The sequence below is a fragment of the Anolis carolinensis genome, chromosome 1, assembly GCF_035594765.1.
Source record: "Anolis carolinensis isolate JA03-04 chromosome 1, rAnoCar3.1.pri, whole genome shotgun sequence".
Taxonomy (NCBI): Eukaryota; Metazoa; Chordata; class Lepidosauria; order Squamata; family Dactyloidae; genus Anolis; species Anolis carolinensis.
In genome coordinates, this window is record NC_085841.1 from 124,126,368 (window position 1) to 124,141,302 (window position 14,935).

General features: G+C 36.3%; 1 protein-coding gene across 3 annotated transcripts in view; it reads right to left on the reverse strand.

Annotated features, from left to right (window-relative positions):
- Positions 1-14,935, reverse strand: part of fam135a (family with sequence similarity 135 member A) — a 69,646-nt gene that overhangs the window by 47,162 nt on the left and 7,549 nt on the right. Inside the window, exon 1 of one of the 3 annotated variants that reach the window (XM_062982038.1) lies at positions 7,268-7,527. The exons of the other annotated variants lie outside the window; for them this stretch is intronic. The gene's annotated coding sequence lies outside the window, so the exon portion shown is untranslated. Of the gene's footprint in view, positions 1-7,267; positions 7,528-14,935 lie in introns of those variants that run through there. 3 annotated transcript variants of the gene reach the window in all.

Consider the following 14,935-nt stretch of genomic DNA (forward strand, 5'->3'; position numbering starts at 1 on the left):
TCAGAAGAAAACAAAATATAAAAGAAATCATGTCATGTTCTTTATATATACTTTCTGATCCAAATAGAACATATTTCCTAATTCAAACGACTTGAAAATCTTAGCACAAGGAGAACAAATTGAAAATAATGGCTCTTATTTTTCTGGAAATGCTTGATCCCTTGAATTGTAGATTGTATTTTTCTTTTCCGTCTTCAGGCTGCAAAATAATGCCCATTAGTCACAACTATTCCAACCTAGATACTAAAATCAAGTCCGTGAGCTACGAAAGAAAGTTTTATAGAACCCATTAGTTATGACCAAAGCAAGAGTAATAGAAAAACATGGTGTTGGCAGGAATGCAAAATACTTTGAATGCCAATATCCATTTGAAAATAAAGCTGTTTAAGCAGATTTATCCTTGGTGTCAGTTAAATGGCACAAAGAACTTCAAAACCCCAAATTAAGCCTTTTCGCAACAAATAAAGCAACTTTAGAGGATGACTATTTGCTGCTGGAGTTTAAAAAAAGAATAATCAAGAACTACTCAAATTAAGGAAACAATTCCTGTTACAATTAAATGACAACTGCAAAGGCTATGGAAAGGCTCTAGTTGACTGAATTATTCCTGTCTCACTTTTACTGCAACTAGCTTGTAAAGGGGCAAGGAGGGGAAAGGAGAAACAAGTGTTTGCATGTAGTACTTGGGCAAAATTTAACAGAATGTCCCCAAATCTCAGTGAATCCAAGCAAAGCCATGGGATCCTGCACTCACCCTTCCTTGCTCTCTTCCAGGACTTTCTTGAGCATGAATAAACCAACATTCAGTTTTACTTGATTTGATTTCTAGCTTATTATATTAACTTTAGTTGATTTAGCAAGCCAGACATCAATCCTGGTTAGTTGCTATTCAGGAATTGAATTTAGTTTGATTTAAAGTACAATTCCAGTTTTATACTTGATAACACGCGAATCTTATAAAGAGAAGATTAATCATAGTTTAGTCCTCACCCCAGTTTGCAGAAGAAAACTAGAATGCTTAACTCCTAGGCTCCGCTTGGGCTAATAAAGGTTTCTTCACATGGTACTAAATTTAGGATTAGTTAGATGTGAACAAGATCAGAGAGACTGGAAATCCTCCCTTCTGTTACTATCAATATATGTATTTTTGGTTTAGACTCTAGACCACTTATCATAAAACAATGGACTAAATCCAATTCTAGTTGTACTAAGAGTTGTTATTGTTTCCCCTCAAGTCATTTCTGACTTGCGGTGCCTCTAAAACAGTGGTTCCCAATCTTTGGTCCTCTAGGTGTTTTGGATTTCAGATCCCACAATTCCTAACAGCTGGTAAGCTGACTGGGATTTGTGGGAATTGAAGTCCAAAATAACTGGGAGACCAAAGATTGGGAACCAGTGCTTTAAAATAAATCTATCCCAATTTTCCTTGGAAGATGAGAGGGTATGACTGTCCCAAGGTCATCCCAAGGGGTTTCCATGGCTGTGTAGAAATTTAAACTCTGTCTCCTGGACTGCTAGTGCATCACACAAATTACTACACCATGTTTATGTCTACTAATAGTTGACCTCAATTGGATTCATTATAAGAATCATTCATTTCAACAAGTCTACACGGGAATGTTGGATTTAGTCCAGTAGCTATCCAAGCAGTCAAACAGAAATAAAACTATAGATATCTCCCCCATGGATACTAAAATCTGTGGATGCTTAAGTCCCATTATTTAGAATGGCAAATAAAAAATTGTATCCTTTATATAAAATAACACAATCAAAGTTTACAAAATGAAATTATTCAAATTGAGCATCCATAGGTGACCAAAAATCCCTACATAAACATAGGAGAATTGATAGAGGGGGAACAGTAGCACTTCCTTCTCAAAGCCTTCCCATGGTGGATTACTCCATCTTACCTCTTCCATCTAGCACCTAGCTTGAGTTCCTATATTTCCTATATTTGCTGCAGACTTGGGTACTGTATATAATCCATACAGATTTTTGTCAAAAAACCAACCTTAAAAACCTGAATTGATTTATCCACAGGCTAATGTAAGTACTGTACCTTAACTCTTTTCCAAAACAAACCATTCATGTCTCTGAATAGCGTGGTGAAAGGCAAGAACTTAATACATTTTGGGAGAAACTAAAAGAAGTACTGAGTGCTTCTATTCTTTTGACTGTGGATTTCTTCAATGCTGGGTCAGAAAAATGGCAGAGCACAATGCGTCTTTGGGGCTTCTCCTCAAAGGAGAACTGAGAAAGTAATGGGGTTGTGTTCCTGTTAGGTATAGTGTTCTCTCACCGCGGGGGTTACATTCCAGGACCACCCGCAATAAGTGAAAATCCATGAAGTAGGGACACTATATTTATTTTAATATTTATACATTATTTTAGTAGTTATACACTATTTTAAGTCTTTATCAACCAATCCTGTGTTGATAAATCGCTTCCTTCTTCTCCCGTTGCCACTTGGGCTCTTTTTCTCTCCCTTCACCTTCTCCTTCCTCCCTTCCTTAGGCTGTAAATTGTAAATTTTTATGATTTATAATATTCTTTTAGAGTTTATTGAAAAACAGCAAAACAGCGAATCTGCGAAAAGTGAACTGTGAAGTAGTGAGGGAACACTGTACTTCCAGGATGGATTACGTTCAAATTTGAGCAAATCTACTCAGAAAAGGGGACATTTCCTCTTTTGATAAGTTAATGCTGCACTTTATCTTTGATCAAAAAACTAGTGTACATACTTGGTGTTGCCTGGTATTGGAGGGGTTGTGCCTCCTCTTTTCCCTTCTTTCTCTTTCCCTCCCCTAATACCTTTTATTTATTTATTTACTTCATTTCTACCCCGCCTTTCTCTACTCCGTAGGGGACTCAAGGCAGCTTACAAATCCGGCAAAAATTCAATGCTGCACAGGTAAACAATAAAACACATTTCATCAAAATATAAACAAACGAAACATATAAGCAATTAAAACACATATCAATCAATTAAACAGATTAAAACCATATAAAATGCCGAATCATAATCTTTTCCCCTTTCCTTACTCTTCCTTCCTTCTCTGTTATTTCTTTCATCCTCCTTCCTCAATCCTACCCCCTTTCTTCCTTCCTTCCTTTTCTTCCTTCCTTCCTTTTCTTTCTTTCTTTCTTTCTTTCTTTCTTTCTTTCTTTCTTTCTTTCTTTCTTTCTTTCTTTCTTTCTTTCTTTCTTTCTTTCCTTCTTCCCTGCCTTTTTCCCCCTTCTCCAACTCTGAGAGGGCCTATCTTACAATGTATCAATGGCAACATGGCTCTCTGTGGCTCTTTCCTTCCTCCCTCCCTTTCTTCCTCCATGCACATGTCACCTTTCTTTCCCAGTGACATCAGAGGACCATTTCACCTAGCAACACCCAATCCTTAACCTAGCAACAACTAATCCAGTGACATCACAGACGGCCACTTCACCTAGCAACAGTTAATTCGGCCCCTAAAATCTGCCCTTAACTTACACGCAAGTATATATGATCTTTCCTTTCCCTGTAGCCAACATGGAAGTGAAGACTACAATCCTCCATTGATGTATTTGTATGGGCTATTAGACCTGTGGACTTCGTAATCAAGTTGAAACAATGACAAAGAAAAGTAACCTAGGACTAGCTTCGTAGCTATAAAAACATGTCCAATTCGTAACATGGGATGGGCTCTTTAGTTCCCAACAATATGCTGGGTACGTATGACAAGAAATTGCAGGTACTCTTCTTTGGGACATTGCTCTGCTCCACACAGCAAGTTTTCCATAAAGTCTCCACAGCATGCAAAGAATGTTGTTTGAACCATCTCCTACATACCAACCATGTGAATTCAAAGCATTCCTAAAATTACTACTGTTTTAACATGCACTATATGTCAAAGCATTCATAGGAATTAGGGCGATAACATGCCAAAGATGCTTAATTTAGAAAATATTGTATGCCAATGCTCAACAAACGCTAAAGATCAAAGGTACTTGTGCATCAACTGTTTAGAAAGGTTTTAAGTTCTACATACCGTTCTACTATATTCTATGTTAATATTAAGCCACAGTTTACTGCAGTGTTTATCAATGAATGCTTTGACTGCTGGTTTGGAATCTACCAGCTAAAAAAAGTGTCCCGTTTAATTGGGAAGCAATAAAAATATTTTCAAGAATAGAAATGCTTATTAAAATATTATACATACAAGTAGTATACTAAAAGACACCCCACCCCACATATCTATAAATTCTTATTTCACATAAGGGAATTTTATTTTCTGAGATGCCTGTTATGGCTGTTGTGTACATCTAGAAAAATAAATCATCTTTTTTGACTGGGACAACCAATCCTAATCGGCTAAACCCATATAATTAAATCAACTGAAAGTTTCTTCTTTTAGTCTTACGAATCTACCACAGTAGTAATAGTAATAATAATAATAATAATAATAATAATAATAATAATAATAATAATAATGTGTATTATTCAGGGATAATTTCCTTCCTGAAGGAACTTGAATCAATTTGTAGAAACAAATTGATAGATCACTGTAATGACAGAAACATTTGCAGCAAAGAACTGTAGTCAATAAGTCAGGGATAATTTTACAGTAAGAATATACAGTAGAGAAGGCAATAGTTTACGAGAAGTGTGCTGAGGCAAAGTAAATCTTAAAAGTTAAATCACAGCTCAATTTAACCTATAAAGAGATGGCTCAGCATTTTAAGTTTTCAGGACCAACGTTTTATAATCATGATATCTTTAATTAATGAGAATGCTTTTAAAACCAATTAATCACGTTCTTCTAATTTTACTAATCAAAGGGACTTTGTTCATCCTGGTGTGTTAGAACAAAACTGTAGCATTTTTAAGTAACAATTTAATGACCACAAATAATAACTTACTATCAAAATGTGACAGACTCCTAATAACAAAACAAAGGGGGGGCAAATTGGAGCTTTGGCGAACATGGGAAGAAAGGAAGGCAAGCTTGTTATAATTCTAATTTTCTCAATAGTACAGTGTTCCCTCACTACTTCGCAGTTCACTTTTCGCGGATTCGATGTTTTGCGGTTTTTCAATAAACTCTAAAAGACTATTATATATCATAAAAAATTACAATTTACAGCCTAAGGAAGGGAGGAAGGAGAAGCTGAAGGGAGAGAAAAGGAGCCCAAGCGGCAGCGAGAGAAGAAGTAGGTGATTTATCAACACACGATTGGTTGATAAAGACTTAAAATAGTGTATAACTACTAAAATAATGTATACATATTAAAATAAATATAGTGTCTGTACTTCGCAGATTTTCACTTATTGTGGGTGGTCCTGGAACCTAACCCCAGCGATAAGTGAGGGAACATTGTATATGTTAATATTGTAGGCTGTCTTGAAGAACCTTGTAAGAGCTGAACGTTCCTATCTAGCTAATTGACTGATAGAAAAAAGGTAACATTATATAATGGCATACATATTGCACAGAGTTCACTAAGTAGCAACCCACATTATATCTGTTGCTACAACAGAGGTCATATCAGATGTTCCAAACGTCACACTTCTTAATCTGCCTTGTAAACAATGGAATTCTTTCCAGCAAATGTTGCAGAACTCAATTGATGAGCAGAATGTTGTTCAGATGCTACTGGTATCTGGCAAATTCTATCATTCCTTAGTGTAGCCAGCTGTTTCCTGTCATTAACACAACTCAACAACATTTTTTCCTTGGTGTCTGGGTTTTTAGACCTCTTCCTGGGGTTATTTGGAGCACCAATTCACAAAATTGCATTGGATAAACTGCATCAACTCTAGTTTCTTAGATACTGTTTTCATGACTTCAGTATCTCAAAAACTAGAGCTGATGGGGAAAACAGATGCCATTTTTGGAATCAGCAGGTCAAATATACCCATTTGAGGCACCAAAATGTGTCCATTTTGAATCATCTTTGGGATACAATGCTTGTGAAATAATGTCCTCACATGTCTGGCTCGGTAAAGCTCTGCACTGAAAAAATCTATATGGAAGAACATACCTGCAAAAAAGACATGCAGTTAGCCCCATTATTTTGTTGTGGGTACAGAGAAGAAGCTGGCTGTTACTTCACCTCTTCTCGTCCTCTCCTTTTTATTTGGAACATTTTCAAAGAATCCAAGGATGCAGACTATGTAGATATGGAGGTGGTTGCGTTTTGCACTTCATTTGATGGCCAATATAGAATCAAATGGACTACGTAATTGGAAGTTGAAGATGGGTGCTCTTTATAAGAACAACAGCAAGAGCCGCTTGTGGCACAGACCATAAACTATTAAAAGCTAAAGAACACTAAACTAAATATTATGCCAAATATAACCTGAAGAATACTCAACAGAATTTAAGGATAATGTAAAAATTATATTTTTGGACTATGAATTCTAATTGACAGGAGACAGAAGAACCCTGGACTGGAGCCAGAAATGTAAAAAGACGCTATTTGAAGCCAAAAAGAAAGGAATCTCAATGGATGAGAAATAAAACTGTTTTTTAAGTACAGTAGTTAAGGGCAGATAAAAAACAAAAGGAACAGAAATAGGATCAGAACCCTGAATGTTATTGTTCAGCAACTTGTTTGCAAGGACAATAAGTACTACAAAATCCATGTAGTGAAATAGAAGATGACAACAAAAAGAATAAGAGACTTCCACAAGATCCAAGAAATCAAAGGAGACATTTAAACTGAGAGTAGCAATCCTATACAGCCAGAAGGAGAACACATTATGTGAGCAAATATGAACAAAAGGTGATGGAAACTATATAAAAGAGATGAAACAATGATAGATTCATTCAATGAAGAATCATTTTAAGATGAACCTACCATTTTAGACAATAAAGTGGAAGCTGCAGTTGGAGCACTTGAAAGAAATAAATCACCAGGAACAGGTGGTATATCATTAGAGGTGCTTTAAGATACAGAGGCATAATTTACTCCATCTTAACTAAAATCTGTCAGCAAATATGGAAAACAAAACAATATGATAAGGTGACTTGGAGATCCCTCATGAATAGTGTCATCATAAACTGAAGTTAAGTTGACAGCATTTAACAATGATAAAGTAAATGCGGACACTTCTCACTATAAACAGGTGTGCACTGATAAATGATCTGTTTAGGGAGAACATTAATTTGAAATCTTGCTTACTCGCCCCCAGGTATTTCACTGGCTACTGCAAATGAAATGTATCTTTTGGCAAATGAATTGTGTCATTTGAATGAAATAAAAGTCAAGTGAACTCTGTCTAGGTTCCCACCTTTCCAAGCTTCACTTCTCCTCTTGCTTGTTTTTGTACTCCTTTTCTCATTTCTGCTCTACTTATTCTATCTCTTCCTTCTCAATGTACAAAGAGATCACACCTCTCATTCCCTCTGGTATGTCATCTTTCCCCACCCTTACACTTTCTTTAACACTTAGACCTTTCCTTCCTGTTCGTCCCCTTGTATTAAGGGCTACAGTTCTTCCTCCTGACTCTTTACTCCATCCTCATTGGTCCCTATCTTCTCACAAGTTCTCTATGATCTCAGAGTCAGTGACATCAGAACAGCTAACAAGAGAAATGCCAACCCATGCCCTTAGGACAACTCTATCCCGCTATGATCAGACATCAGTGGTGGGGACAAGTTGGAAGGTGAGGAGTAACCACCTCCATGGAGAAAACTGATATGATATTGAAATAATTCTCATATAGAAAATAAAAATTTCTTGCAGTTCCATAGAATAGGACACAAATTACGGGATATGAGATTCTAGCTAAACACTAGGAAGCACTGTCTGGCAATAAGTGTAGAACAGACAACCATGGAAGGTGGCAAATCATTTTTGTTGAAAATTTTAAAACTGAAATTGGGTAGCTATAAGGGATGCATTAGCTGAAGATTTCTGCACTGGGTGTGGTGGAGGGTTTAGACTAGAAGAAACTTTAGGTCTCTTTCAACTCTACATGTCTATGATTCTCAAGAGTTAAGGGAAAACAGCTTAACACTTCATAGCAATGACAAAGAGAATAGCTGAGACATAGAGTGTGGACTCTTCACCACAGCACAGTTGGTCTTTCTTCTACACATTTTTCAATGTTACAAGTTAATTCCCTCCACTCACTTGAATGGGAAACATTAAACTTGTGTTCTTGGTGAATGCGGAGATGGAGGAGTGCCCGCTGTAGCTTCCTAATATAATATTAGTGATTGACATTCAGTTCTGCAGTGGAAAGTAGATTGCTCCTTTTAGAGATACAATATGACTCCATATCATAAGAGATGCATTTCTGAATTTTTCTGAGGAAACAGGAATTATTGTATAATAGTAAAATATATTGAAATTTATGACTTCTGCCAGAAATTTATCAGAATCTCTCTGGAGAATCTAAAAAATTTCTAGAGAGGTATCTAGAGAGGTAGCATCTCTAGAAATTTTCTAGGTCTTCCAGTTCTAAGGTAGTATATCATAAAATATACTACCATAAAATATACTATCTTTCTGGAGGATCCAGAAAATTTCTAGGGGAAATACTATGTTGGATGCAGATAGGTGAAACTGCAGGTATTAGTCCTGTGGGTATGAGGCACATGCCACAAAGGTGAGGTGGAGTAAAAAAAAGCCTGATCTTAGGCACAACGCAGACAGAGCGACATTTGTACATTCACCAAGGACATGAGTTTAGTATTTCCCACTCAAGCAAGTAGTGGGAATCAACTTGCAATATTGAAAATGAAGGGCTTTTTGGAGGAAAAATTATTTGTGCCACAAGCACTAGCATCACCCCAAAGGGATCTCTTCTACGTTCCCATGTAAGTAAATGAATTATCCTCATTTTAACAGGAACAAGTAAAATGCTTCAGTCTACCAGTAAGGTGATGGCAAAACCTAATTGCTGTCATTCTTCTCTCAGACTAGCATGCACTAACTGTAACTCTTCTCGTACACACATGGGCGCTTCCTTTCTTCCTTCTTCTCCCTTATGGACAATATTAATGAAAATCTACAGATAAAAGATGGATGTACCTCAAATATGTGGAGCATATAGAGAAGGATAATTTTTTTTCAGCCCAGAAACATTAGAAGTAGAGAGTTTATTAAATCAAAGAAGATTCTGTGCATGATAAAAAAATTAAGAAAATCATAACTAGAATATAAATATGAAAGCAAGTGGTGAATGTGAGTAGGAATAGATACCCAAGGTTGCACAGGAAGGACGCGTTGAGGATTGAGAACATAAAATACTTCAAAAATAAGAAATACAGTCAAAGAGATTTGTCCTTGTGCAAGGTTTTACTTGTACAGTATAAACAAATAAAAGTGTCATTTGTGGGGGGAATTATTTAGGTTACAAACGACAGTCAATCATATGAGAAATGAAATATGATACATTAAGCCTATGATCTCACAGATTCATATACATGCTGAAGCATGTACTTATGACGTTAATGGAATCTACATACAGTATATAGTATTCCACAATATCATATATCAGTAGAAATAAAAAAGTCAAGTTTTGTGTGGCTCTTAATCAGCACAATGAAAGATCCCCCTGCCTTTAAGTAATAATTAGGTTTTATACAAACTATTTCATGATTCAAGTCCTTCCTTAGTCACTGCATTTACAAGCAACAAAGCTTTATGATTGTAGACACAAACCAAGATGCCAAGAATGTTTATCCTTATACAGCGGACCAGCATTGAGTTAATGCTCTTTATCCATCCAAGTCACTGACCTGACTGCCTAACAGTGTAATTCCTCTTTTGAAATCAGATTTTATTTTTTTAATGCGAAGATTCTAATTTTCTGGGTCCCCAAATGGCAGCACCCATTAACATATTGAAGTAGGGTTTCCTTGACTCTGAAGCTATCTTTTGTCAATTCTTTTTCCAGAGGCACAAAGAATCACTATACACCAGAAATAAACTGTAACTTTCCATTGAGAACCCCAGTTTTATTAAATAATACAGATATAATCATGTCAATTCCACACTTGGGGTATTTTTCAAGATGGAGGGCAATAACTATTCTGCTCTTTATAGAATTCCTACCGGCTGTCCATAGTTTAGTAGCAGAAGTGGTCCTCCAGCTGCCCATCCATAGACACAGTTCATGAAAAAAGTTAGAAGACTTGGTTGTAAGAATAGCATGCTAATCCATATTAAAACTGAATCAGTGTTAACTACTAGAGAATAGTAGCTACATTTGCACTGTTGTTTAGGGAAGCATGGAAATAAAACAATCCCTGTATTTATTGAGGTCTTCCAGGCATTAGAGCTCTGTAAATGACGAATGTTCCTGGGAGTAAGCCATTATTTCAGAGTGCAGAAAATTGCCCTGTAGCTTTCTGATCTTCTAAGAAGATTATAAAGTGAAACAGGAGATTCCCCAATACCTAGGGACAACCTGTAGACACAGAACTCTTGCAACTTCTGCTTCTTTGGTCATTCCCAGCAAATAGGAATTTTCCAAACATGTCCTGGCTGGTATTGCCAGAAGGGAGAAAGCATCTTCACATTTTTTCAGCTGTCTCAGAGAAAGGACAGAAAACTATTTTCCACTGGGTCCCATAAAAAGGGGTCTGCTATAAAATTTTCTTGCAGATATTGTCTGCCTATTCAAACGTTAATATACTGTATATACTTGTGCATAAACTGACCTCATGTATAAGCTAAGGGCAAATTTTGGGGTTAAAATTTAGGATTCTGATAAGACCTGTGGCTAAATTAGGGTCATTCCATAGAGAGTGCTTCTTTCAAGTTCTCCCAGGATAGACTGGAGAGTAGATTACCACTCTACTTAAAGAAGAATATGTTTCTCTTTTTAAGAAGAGTTATAGAACAGTACAGTACTCACACTGACCCATGGATAAGTGAACCCAGTTTGATTTTTTGTCTAAAATTTCTCGACTTATATATATGCTAACCATATTTCTTCTTATATACACGTAGAGAGATTAAGTGCCATTATATTTAACTGAAAAGCATATACAATTTAGCCAATTAATCCAAATAGAAAGTCACCCCCTCCTAAATTTCAGGAAAAAAGGATAATACATGGACCAAACTGGATTCAAATAAAAGTATTCTAACCAGATTGTTAAGTATAGACTAAAGAGATAGTGATGTGTAGACGATAAAGATTTTTTAAGATTTTCCACAGTTTGGCTGAGTTATTAATCAGAATGGAGACTGAAATCAAGAAATCAGAATGAGAGTAAGATTTGGAAGAAAAATTATGCAAGAACTATACAAGGTCCTTAAGTGTCAAGTTAGATCACTGAATACTAAAGCTAGGATGGTCTATTCTGTTATGTTTCCTATTTGAAAACTAAACAGCAAAGAAAGCTGATAGGGGGAAAAGAATAAACTTATTTGAAATGCAGTGCTGAAGAAGAGTTCCACGGATACTGTGGACTGCCAAAATAACAAATACATGGGTTCAAGAGCAAATTCCGATCTTTCCTTAGAAGACAAGATGACTGAATGGAAGCTGTCATACTTTGACCATATCATGAGAAAGCATGACCCACTAGAAAAGACAATAAGGCTTAGTGAGGGAGTAGTCAGCATGAGAAAATGAAGACCACATTCCAAATGGATAGACTCAACCAAGGAAGTCATGGCCCTGATTCTGCAAGAACAGAGCAGGTCTGTTAATATTCAGGTGACCTGGAGGCCTCTCATTCATAAGGTGTCATAAGTTGAAGTCTTGTTTTGTTTACTCCTATACAGGTTCCTGAGACACCATATAAGTTAATCATCACTGTGAAAAGGAAGAAAAGGGCTCACATGGTCAATACTTCAAAGCTAGATAGAGCAGATATGTTTAACTGGATCTAAGTGCAACAGAATTCAGTGGGATTCAGTACCAAAAAATAAAGTAAACACTGCTCTAATCCCCTCCAGTAATTATCCTTAGCAATTATGGATGCCTTTGAAAAGTGGCCATAAAAGAGAATAGCCTTTTTATTTAAGGGAAATTTATGTGGGTAACATAAATCTTCTCTTAGGTACCATTTAGTACAGTATGGGCAATTAAATATTTCCTTTTGTATTTCCTTTCAATATTAATTTCTATTGAGCTGCACATTTTAGAAAAAAAATCAAAGCCAGGATTCAATGGCATACTTCTGCTGCATGCCACTGTTTCCCCCAAAATCAGTGATCTCTGCTCCTCATCCCTGTTATGAAGCCCAAAAACCTTCCCTGGAACACATTTCTGGCACTAAAAAGAACTGCAACAATAAGGAGGAAAGTTCAAACTTAGTCGGCCGTGAAACATAAAGTATAGTATAATTTCTTTCCTATCAACTACTCTGGCTGAATTTTCATTGCAATTTCATTGTATTTATCAATATTAGTCATTTCTTTCTGACTGCATAATTTGATAGAATAATGACTGAAGTTGGGGTACACTCATTCAGATTTATACACATGCCCAACACCAAAGAGAAAAGTATTTGTTCTGGGTCGTTTTGTTTAAAACTGTACTGACTGAGCTTGTCACCAATTCTCACACATATGGATTTGGATTTGGTACAAGGGCCTAAATGAATGTGAATGAGTACAGCACGCAAATGAGCACAGAGGCATGGAACAATATGAAATAAGGTAATTTTAATCCATTAATTAACACACAAAGGAAAAATATCCTATATATTGCATTGATATAAATATGCTATTCCATACTAATACTGATACGGCATGTTTTCTAAGCAAGCATTGGTACAATGGTTTGAACACTGGACTTTGGAGACCAACATTCAAATCTCCATTCAGCCATGGAAATCCACTGGATGACTGAGGACAAGTCCTATTCCCTCAGACTCAGAGGAAGGCAGAGGCAAACGCCTCCTGAAAAATTTTGCCAAGAAAACTTTATGATCTTAGGGTTGCCATAAGTCAGAAATTATGTGAACACACACAACAACAATGTGCCATTTATTTAAACCAGTTATTCCATGCTGATACTAAAACAATATATATTTTTGAAAAACATACATGAACATGACCACATTGCCATATTAATAAAAATGTACTGAATTGCTACTAAGGCTTTAATAAACTTAGGAATACAACCCAGAACCTTTGGTCAGGCAGTCAACAAGTCTTTTGTACTGCAGATTTATATCTGTAGGCATCCATTTTTATTTGGTTCTGTCTCCATACATGCCAGTGATCAAGAACATTTACCAGAAGGTTAAAGACTACAGTTCTATATAGAATCTCTGAAAATCCCATGGAACAAAGCAGGGTTTACAACTTAATTATTATATTTATTCAGAAGTACATTCAGGTCTAGAATGTACCAAAGACAAATTATTATTGTGAAATAGCTCTCTTTTTTAATCTCATGAAGAAACACAAGATTCCATACCATATAGAAAAATCTCTTCTGAATACAGACTTATTACTTGATTCAAGTTGCTGGAGGACATAACACAGGGATAGGAGATCATACATATGGCCCTGATGATAAATTAAAAGTCGTCTCCCAGATTCTAGCAATGAGTTAATCATATTTGGCTCTCAATAATCACTACAATATGTGAAAGTTGTGTCATTGATAGGGGTTTTTTTGTAACGTGGACACCATTTTTCTTTATAACACTTAATCCAATAATGTACAATCAAAACAATGTGTGCAGAAAATACAATAAAAGAATACATTCAGAAAATGAAGCATAGAGAAAAGAGATAAAGACTTTAGGGTTCTTAGATTGCATCTATAATGTAGAATTAATAGAGTTTGATACCACGTTAACTGCCATAGTTCAGTGCTATGAAATCACAGATGTAGTTTACCAAGGTCTTTAGCCTTCCCTGCAAAAAAATGCTGGTGCCTCACCAAACAACAAACCCCAAGATTCCATAGCATTGAAATATCACAGTTAAAGTGGTGTCAGACCATTAATTCCAGTGTGGATGCACCCTCACTTCCCAAACCTAACTTTAATGAAAAGTGTGTGTGTGTGTGTGTGTGTGCATGGCTGCTCCAAACTCTGATGCCACTATCAGGGCTAATATTAGGATTTCTTGGGGAAAGATGGAAAGGGTATTTAAATTCAAGTGAGCATATGATTCCCTAAAGCTTAATCATAGTAATCCATGAAATTCAAAGTTAGAGGCTTTCCCCCCTTAGATATAAGATAAAACAGTGGGGGAAAGTGCCCAAGAAGGAGGACATTTTTTTCTTATTTCAGCTTTTATCTAGGAAAAAGATACCTTTAACTTTGGATTTAATGGGTGCTGATGACTATGACTTAGGAATAATATGGTCACTTGGATGAAAACAAGCTTTTCAATTTTCTCCAAGAAACTTTAATACTAGCCCCAACAGAGACCTCTGAGAATAAAGACTCATTCCAAACCACAGCTCAGATGCAACACCAAGGATCCATCTGCACCTGCAGACTGAATGCAGTTTGCCAACACTTTAACTGCCATGGCTCCATGCTATGGGATCCTTGGAGTTATAGTTTGGGGAGGCACCAGCACTCTATGGCAGAGAAGGAAAAATTACAATTCCTATGATTCCATGGAATTGAGCCATGACAATAGAAATTGTGTCAAACTGAATTAATTCTACAATGTAGATCAGGCAAGGGCAAAGTTTGGCCCTCCAGGTGTTAGGAATTGTGGGAGTTGAAGTCCAAAACACCTGGAGGGCCAAACTTTGCCCATGCCTAGTGTAGCTGCACCTGAAAAAATTTAGTATGAACTTATGGAGAACCTTTGGTTCCCCAGATGTTTTGAATATCATTTACCAGAATTTCCAGGCTGCACAGACATTGGTACAGAATTATAGTAGAAATAACTCAACTTATCTAAAAAATCAAAGATTTTTCTACACTTCGCCTATACTTTGAACCACAAAGTATTCTGATTCTGATCAGGGGCTCTTTCACACTTCACAATTACAATGCTGTTTTCCACTTTATCT